Genomic DNA, 9,655 nt, shown 5'->3' with positions numbered 1-9,655 from the left:
CCGTGGTCATTTTTAAGTCTTTTGTCATTTGCAGACAGTTCTGGGTGTACTCTGATGCTTTTGCAAAAATGTTCCTATAAAAGGGTTTCATCTTCAAGGAATTCATGGAAAAGACTCTTGACAAGTACAGGTTTCTGGTAACTGACTCTACTGCTGAACTGAATGAATAAGCATTTTGAGAACTCTAATGGAAAACTGATGAATTCATAAAAGTGCTAACAAAAGATCAAGATAAAAAAAATAATTACATGGGAGTGAGTGAACTGATGAGGATGATTATAATTTTTGTGACTCTCTGTTTGAATAAAAAAAAGAAATTATTTACTCTTATTTACATAAGCTGTTAACCTTATGTTCAGTTAATAATATTGTATCAATCAGTCATACATTCAGGGTAGGTATTTGGAAATTATAATCTTCCTGTCTTTCTTTTTCATTTCTGAGAGATTCCTAAAAGGAGACAGGTTTTACAAGACAAATTTCCTAAGATAAAACCAATCTTGGTGTTAAGATCTTCACTAATTATCATCAGAATGAATCAAGATATCGAGGGAATCAATGGAATAGAATTGAGAGTTCAGAATAAACCTTTACATTTATGTTTAAATGATATTTGACAAGAATGCCAAGACAGTTAAATGGGGCAAGAATAATCTTTTCAATAAATAGTGCTGAGACAACTAGATAGCCTCATGCAAAAGAATGAAGTTGGACCTCTTCCTTACACCATGCATAAAAACTAACTCAAAATAGACCATAGACCAAAACACAAGAGCTAAAAGTTCTTAGAAGAAAACAGGAGTAAATCTTTGTGACCTTGGGTTACTCCAGTCCTTCTTAGATTTGACGCTAAAAGCACAAAAGACAAAAGAAATATTGAACTTCAACATTACAAACTTTTCTGCTTCAAAGAACACAATTAAGAGAATAAGAAGACAAACCATAGAGCGAGAAAAGGTATTTTCAAATTATATATCTGATAAGGAACTTGTACCTAGACTGTATTAAAAACTCTTACAAATCAAAACAACATAAAACAAACAAACCAAACCAACAATGACAAACAACCCAATTAAAAAGTGCAAAGGATCCAAAGAGAGATTTCTCCACAGAAGATATACAAATACACAGCCAATAAGCACTTGAAGATATGCTCAACATCATTGGTCATTAAGAAAATACACATCAAAACCACGAGATGCCACTTCACAGCCACTAGGATGGCTGTAATAAAAAAGACAGATGATATTAAGTGTTGGGAAGGATGTAGAGAAACTGGAAACCCTTATATGTTGCTGGTAAGAATGCAAGATGGTGCAGCCACTTTGAGCAAAGTTTGGCAGTTCCCCAAAGGTTAAACATAGAGTTACCATGTGATCCAGCAAGTGCACTCCTAGGTATATAGCCAAGAGAAATGAAAACATATGTTCACATTAAAAACTTGTACAGAAATGTCATAGCAGCTTTATTTATAATACCCAAAGAGTGGAAACTTCTGAAATGTTCATCAGCTGGTAAATGGATAAGCAAAATGTGGTATATCCATAAAACGGAATATTATTCAGCAACAAAAAGAAGTGAAGTACTGACGTATACTACAACATAGATGAACCCGAAAACATTATGAAAGGTGAAAGAAGCCAGTCACAATGACCATATATTGTATGATTGCATATATATGAAAAGGTACATGTAAGTCCAGAATAGGCAAACTATAGAGACAGAAGATAGATTAGTGGTTGTCTAGGGCTAGAAGGCTTGGGGGAAATGGGGAGTGACTGCTAATTGGAATGGGTTTCTTTTTGGAGATGATGAAAATGTTCTAAAATTGGTTGTGATGGTGGTTGCTCGACTCTGAATAATCTAAGACCCACTGGATTGTATACTTTAGAAGAACGAAGTTTATATAATTTATGCAAATTATATCTCAATACAGATGTTATAAAAAAATCTGGGGGATTGGCATGATACTTAGTAGGTAAGGTATTTATATTAAAGCACACCCCACTGTCCTAATGAGCACTGTGCCAAGACTGCAGGAGTAAGTTTTCATGTGGAGGCAATTCAGGGCCAAGAGGAAGAGCACAGGTCTTACAGCTGGATTGTCTGGATTTGAATCCTGACGTGACCTCTTATTAAGTCATGGGGTCTTGGGAAATTATTTATTTACTCTGTGGCTCAGCTTCCTCATTCCTAAGTGAGAATAATGTTACCATGTTATCAAGTCGTTGTGATGACTGAATGAATTAGATGTTTTTATGGTGCCTGGCACATAGTAAATCATAGTAAATGCTATATAAATATTTATTATTATTATATATAGTCCACAAAATACAAAACATAACTTTTTGGTACTGACTGGATTCCAACTCTTTCTGCTTCCAACTTAGTGAGTAAACGTATGAACAAAGGAGCCAAAGTTGGAGTAAGGAAAAATGGATTTTTAAGGGACAGATTTCAGACAGATAATAACAACAACAACAAAAACACAGAGGAAAAGGAAAACACCATCCTCATGCTGCTACATTCTAAGAAATAATACCTTGTTTCTGTGAAATGTGATTAAATATATCTCAAGAAAGAGGCAAAATATCTGCATTTACCTTTTGAGAGCTTCAATTAGGAAATTCTCTAACTACTAAACTACTGAGTTACTAAAGTTGTTAGCATTGGGTGGTTCCCACGATTCTGGCCTGAGCTGCACTATAATGATCCAGTTCTTTATGATGGAAGAATGGAGAGAAAGATTGAAAGAGTATTAGTCAGAGGTGGAGTCATTAAGAGGTGATGGGAAGAGTAAGATAGCTGAGGGCCAACCTGAGGGTCAAGGGCCTCAATTAGAAAGGATAATGGAGGAAAATGGCACAGGGTAATTAATGGTCTTGGATTGGCAAGAAGTTCAACAGGTCAGGATTCTCACACGGGGCAAATTAGTTGATTAGTGATATAAGGGTAATAAGCCTAGTCCCAGGAAAGGTCCTGTTAGCACCAGGAGGATCCATGTTAAGATTTAGGATCTTTACACTGGGTAATTTATTTTGAAGTCTCTCAATTTTTTTTAAAGTGTTTACAGTAATCATATTGCTGGTTGTACTGTTATTTTTATTCTAAGAGCATTGTATGTATGCTGTGGGATAAAGCAGATGAGTATTTATTTATTCATTTATTTGGCTGTGCTGTGAGGCATGCAGGATCCTAGTTCCCCAACCAGGGATTGAGCCCGTGTCCCCTGCACTGGGAGCTGGACCGCCAGGGAGGTTCCTGAAGTCTCTCACTTTGAATGTAGAAATCTTTCAATACCTACTTCTGATATTCTGATGAGCATTATTACTCTTCAAAACTGAAAAAAATTTTTTTTTAATTCATTGGCTTTAGTAATTGATATAGTTGCCAAGTTGGCAGATTCATTATATAACCATGGAAGAGACCAAATCATCTTCCAGGTTAAATATGATATGTGTGACTCACATTTAACAAATCACAGATGACAGAAGACTAGCTGGGTTATCTGACCACGAATTGAACCCGCGCCCTTGGCAGTGAAAGCAAGGAGTCCTAACCACTGGACTGCCAGGGAATTCCCGGGTTATTGCTTCTTATTGATTTTTTTTTTTGCAGGATTTTTAATCTTGTGGGGATCATTTTAATGCCATTTTCTAATGTGGCCTTGATGGTCACCGTCAGTTGTTCAGTTGTTTACATCATAACTCAGGTTGGGATGACCTGTGTGTTACTTGACTTCTCCTCTGGCACCATAAGAGGGGGAACTGAGGAGTAAATCAAGACTTCCCCACATATGATAAGATGAAAGATGCAGCAAAACATGGAGGTCTATTCTAGAGTAAGATGATAGAAAGGGTATTCTAGAAATCATCTGCAGTTAAATCTTGTCAAAGGGAGATTAGAAAGAAATCCAGAATCATCTAGGTTTCAATTGACATTAGACACAGGAAGTGCCACAGGGCGAGGTTTCCTTGGATGTGTCCCATACCTTCTCTTCTGGATTCCCAAATCCTTTTAAGCTGTTTGGAAGGTTTGCAAGATTTTAAGGGATGGTGTAAACTGAACACCATTATGTTTAATTATCATATAAACTGTATATAGACATTGGTGTTTCCAAATGGATTAAAACACACACCTTCAACAGAGAAGGATGGTGTAAATAGAAAGAATATTGAACTGGGAACCTTTAACTACCATTAACTGACTTCATGACTTTACATAAGTGATTTTAACTCTGAGTTTTCTCTTCAAATTAAGATATGGACGGCTGGGAGGTGAGGGAGGGGAAACAGGTGGGTGGGCTATATTGCTGAGGTTCATGTCTTTACTAAGATACTATGGTTCTTTCTGGAACTTCTTTGAAGCTGGATCTATTGTTCTTTGTTGCAATGGGGGTGGAGTGGTGCTGTTTTCCTTTAGAAAAGTACATTAGGGTCAGAGAGCCAGCTGATTTTATTGTCAGGCCTCACTGGGGCTCTGAGGACGACCTTTGAATAACTAACAGAGGCATCTAGTCCTCTCTTCTTTCCTACGTCTTTCAGAGTGTCATTTAGCTGTTAGGCTGCTTTACTGAAATTTTGTTTCAAGTAAGAGAAGATAACCAGGAGATAAAATCATGAAATCTTTATAGCATGTAAAGAGTTTACTAAAGGTAAATCACAGTTTAATATCTAGTTGGTGATACTCCAAGTGTCCCTGGACAGCAGTATCAGCGTCACTTGGGAACTCATTAGAAATGCAAATTCTCATGCCCTACCCCAGACCCACTACATTAGAAACTCTGGATGAGGCCCAGCAATCTGTGTTTTCAGAAGCCTTGCAGGGGATTCTGCTGCACATTACAGTTTGAGAATCACTGCCCTAATGCTGATGTAGCTAACAGGTGGGAAGCTTTTGTTGGATTGCTTGGAGACTGGAAACGTGAGATCTTCCTAAAGAGGAATTACTAGGTCTGCAGAATAGCTTGGGTAGAGGCCGTGAAGCAGGAAGGTGTCCCTGTTTGGAGGGCAAAGCTTTGCATTCTATTCCTGGGTAGCAGAGCCAGAGGCTGACCACCAGTGTGGCCATGTTCAGAGACCCAGTCTCACAGAGAGCCCTGTTTCTCCCATTTCCCAGCTCCTTTCTGCCCAGGAAGAAGTGTTATTGTTGTAATTGTGAAGAGAGCATGGATTCAAGTCCCACTTCTGACAGGCCATTAGCCAGCTGTGAGAGCTTTGGGAAATGACTTCATTTCTCTGAGCCTCAGTTTCTTCATCTTTGTAACCAATACCTCTGGCAAAGCGTGGTGCAGTTTATGTGCCTCACACATAGTAGATATTCAATAAACACTAGTCCCCCTGCTCCCCGGGTACTTAGGGCTGATGCTCAGTTGTTGCAGAATGAGATTGGCTGCAGTCACTCTGACTGGTCAGTGTCTGAACCGCCCTAGTTGTTAGTTACTTCACACGTCAACCCTGCACATTTCCTTATAGGACAGAGGTGGACTGTCTTACAAACCACTGCTGGGGTAAGTTTAAAGTGTATTTAACAGATGGAAATTATGTTAATGTTTAAATTGACAAAACAAGACATTGCAAATTTTTTTTTAATTGGTCAAACTTAAATTTTGGAAATATGGCTATTTCACAGTGATAACCTCTAGCAAGATCTTTTTTTGATGTCTCCACAGGAACCCTTATCAGGAACTTAAATGGAATGGTACTTACCATGGTGCCATGAGGCATTATAAGAAGACTGATTGGCCATGCCCTGGTCTGGGTGTAGTTCCTAAGCAGCTGTCGAGCCCAGAATTGACCCACAGTCCCAACTAGGTGAGTTTTAAAAGATCACTATAGCTATGCCCATCAAAATATCATTTAAAAGCTCCAATTCTCCAGCCCCTTCTGTGTGGCCTACAGATTATCTACTTTGAAATTTCTTCACCAGATAGGGAGAAATGTCTAAAGCAATCAGCTGTCTTTCATGTAGCCCAGGTGCAGTTTTACAAGAAGATCAGTGTTCTGTCAGTTAAATGCTGGTTAAATAAAGTGGTGTAAAATAGAACATAAGAGAAACAAATTACCAATGACCTATTTCCTCTGGGGCACCCGGTTTCAGCCTTCCCTTAACTTTCTCTAGTGTGGGCCTGTTTGAAGGCACTCAGTTTTGAGGGTACAGCTCATCTACTAGTGGAAACTATGCCATATCTCATTTGTGTTTCTTTCATGATTGTATAGTCTACTTTTCAAACTTGGCTATCATAATTTACTCAGTTTGTATTTTACTTCTCTTTAAGATATGTATATTTTAATATTTAAAATATTGCATTCCAAGTTCCATCAGCCAACATTTCTCAAATGACTATTTCAAAGGAAATAGAAGATGAAGTCTCTTCTTTAAAAAAAAAAATCATACATGCTATTTAGGAAGGCACAGCCCACCCAGATGAAATAATGAAGAATTTTTTTTGAAGCAGTAAATCGGCAAGTGCTAAAGAATAATTTGCAAAAATGAATGATGTTCAAGGGGAACTAACTAGAAAAATGATCAGAACCAGGCAGAGTACTCAAAAAGGCTTCTGGTGGCCAATAGGCACATGAAAAGATGCTCAACATCACTAGTTATTAGAGAAACACAAATCAAAACTACAGTGAGGGGCTTCCCTGGTGGCGCAGTGGTTGAGAGTCTGCCTGCCTATGCAGGGGACATGGGTTTGTGCCCCGGTCCAGGAAGATCCCACATGTCGTGGAGTGGCTGGGCCCGTGAGCCATGGCCGCTGAGCCTGTGCGTCTGGAGCCTGTGCTCCGCAACGGGAGAGGCCACAACAGTGAGAGGCCCGTGTACCGCAAAAAAAAAAAAAAAAAAAAAAAAAAAAAAAAAAAAAAAAAAAAAAACCTACAATGAGGTACCACCTCACACAGGTCAGAATGGCCATTATTAAAAAGTCTACAAATAACAAATGCTGCAGAAGGTGTGGAGAAAAGGGAACCCTCCTACTTAAAAAACTAAAAATAGAGTTACCATATGATCCAGCAATCCCACTCCTGGTCATATATATATCTGGAAAAAAACCTATAATTTGAAAAGATACACAAACCCCTCTGTTTATAGCAGCACTATTTACAATAGCCAAGACATGGAAGCAACCTAAATGTTCAACAGATGAATGAATAAAGAAGATGTGGCACATATATACAATGGAATACTACTCGGCCATAAAAAAGAATAAAATAATGCCATTTGCAGAAACATGGATAGACCTAGATATTATCATACTAAGTGAAGTAAGTCAGAAAGAAAGACAAATACCATATGATATCACTTATATGTGGAATCTAAAATATGACCCAAATGAACTTATTTACAAAACAGAAACAGACTCACAGACATAGTGAACAGACTTGTGGTTGCCAAGGGGAGGGGGCTTGCAGGAGGGATGGATTGGAAGTTTGGGATTAGCAGATGCAAACTATTATATATAGCATGGATAAATAACAAGGTCCTACTGTATAGCACTGGGAACTATATTCAATATCCCATAATAAATCATAATGGAAAAGAATATGAAAAGTAATATATATATATGATGGTATCACTTTGCTGTATACCAGAAACTAACACAACATTGTAAATCAACTATAGTTCAATAAAGAAATAAATTTTTAAAAAAACCCAAAAAGGCTTCTGGGAGGCAGTGAAATTTATTTTAGGTTTTGATAAAGAGAAGTTTGGATTAGAGAAAAGTCGTGAGGGTACATGTTAGACAAAGGGGATATTTGACTTATGTGCAGGGGAAGGCAAACACACTTTATTTCAGATAATTGTAGAACCATTAAAACAACTGGCTCATTTTTTCCCCCTGATGCTGTTAAGATTTAAGATGAACAGGAAAATATATTTATCAAACAATCTATTATATCTACTCCTCACTTCTTCCTTCTAGTTTATTGAAAATTCCACCTACATTTTCTTTACAGAGCCCCCCCAAAGGCTCTATTATTAACTGTTTTATATTTATTGTTTTCCCTAAATTTTACTAGCTAAATCATTTTTCATCTAATTCACTTATATAATTTTTGGCTTTCTTTTGTTAAATGACACTAAATAATTGTAGACCAGGCAAAGTTGGTATACTCACTTAAATGACTCCCTGTCTGCCATCTGTTGTTTTTATCTTTTCTCCTAAGTGGAAGAAACTTCCTTCTGAAATAATTTACTGCAGTCCCAAATGGCTGTTTATGGTCATCTTAGAGATAAAATTCCATAAACTCAGGTTAGCACTGACATTTTATAAGTGCTGTCAAGTCAATGCTGGGGAATGGAAACCATCTCACTTGGTGCTCTAAAGTGGAAGCATCTTTTGTCTGCTTATTATTGACTGTGAGAAATGGCTGGATTAAAGCAGCGAAATGTTTCATTGATGCAGAGCAAAGGTGACTTCCTGTTTTGTTTTAGGGTTTGTTTCCTTCTCTTCTCAATGAAGGCTGTGTTTTCTGACATTCTGCAATCCTTTTGCTCAGTAATTTCCCATTGAAAGGGCAGGGTAGGAGTGCCTCTGCAGGTCATTCATTTACAATTTGCCCTGAAAAGGGAGGAAGCGGGAGAGGGAGGAAAAGAGGCGGCTCATTAGCGGAAGGAGCAGACCAGGAGGGGATCTGTTTTCCATTTTCTTTTCTAGACTGAGCTCATTTGGATGAAAAGGGTTTTATTGTTGTCATTATCATCATTATCATTACCAGTGTGGTGTAATTTTCCTACACATCTCTCAAGTGTTAGGTGAAATTATTGGTGAGAAGAGTTAATAAATGCCATTTTATTTTAGTAAGTAAAATCAGAAAAAAAAATGCCCAAGTACTTTAAAGCAGTTTTCAATTTGAAACTTAAAAAGCAAAACTCAAAAGTTTTAATTCTGCAGGGCAAAGGAAAAACAAAATAACAACAACAAAAAACCCACCCGTATCTTGCTTCTGGTGGCCTATTTGTAATTATATAGTGTTTCTTCTCCTTGTATGAAAAGCAATTTCCCTCCACCTAGTTATTCAAAATGCAGACCTCTGTAGTCAGGAGCTCTGGGTTGATAAGACTCCAACACCGCTGCAGGGGTCCCTGTTTCCTGCGACTTGGACATTGAGTGACGCTGCTTAAGTCTTCCCCCCTCAGGTCTGACTTTCTGCAGAGCCGGTGATCACAGAGGTGAGGCTATAGTTCGCTTAAAGGAAATATCTCCAGGGAGCGTGGGGCTCGGGTGGGTTCCCACGTGGGGAACTGGGGGCACTCCTTCATGGGGATTTGGGGTGGGCTCTTCAGTGAGAGGCCGGGGGCTCTCCTTCGGAGCCGGGGGTGGGGGGCTGACGGGGTGCTCCCCCGTGTGTGGGTGGGGAAGAGGTGGTCGTCTCAAGTCCGCTCTGTCTTGGGTTCTCGCATCCTCACTGCTTCTCCAGGCTTCCCTTTCCTCCTCCTCCAACCCACAGACCTCTCTCCGGACCCCTCACTCCCTTCCCGGGAAGGGGAGCGAGCGCTGGAGGGCTGGGACTGCACCGGGGCGGAGCTGCCTGTCGGGTCAGTAGGTAGGAAAGTGAAGAGCAGAGGGTCGGAGCCACAGACCTCCTGTCGAGGCTCCTCCTGCTGGTGCCCTCCTGCCTGCGGCTGGCTGGCCGCAGCTCACACCAAAAAT

Source organism: Mesoplodon densirostris, chromosome 8, assembly GCF_025265405.1.
Source record: "Mesoplodon densirostris isolate mMesDen1 chromosome 8, mMesDen1 primary haplotype, whole genome shotgun sequence".
Lineage (NCBI taxonomy): Eukaryota > Metazoa > Chordata > Mammalia > Artiodactyla > Ziphiidae > Mesoplodon > Mesoplodon densirostris.
The sequence above is the reverse complement of the archived record's forward strand: the minus strand, read 5'-3'. Positions refer to the sequence as shown.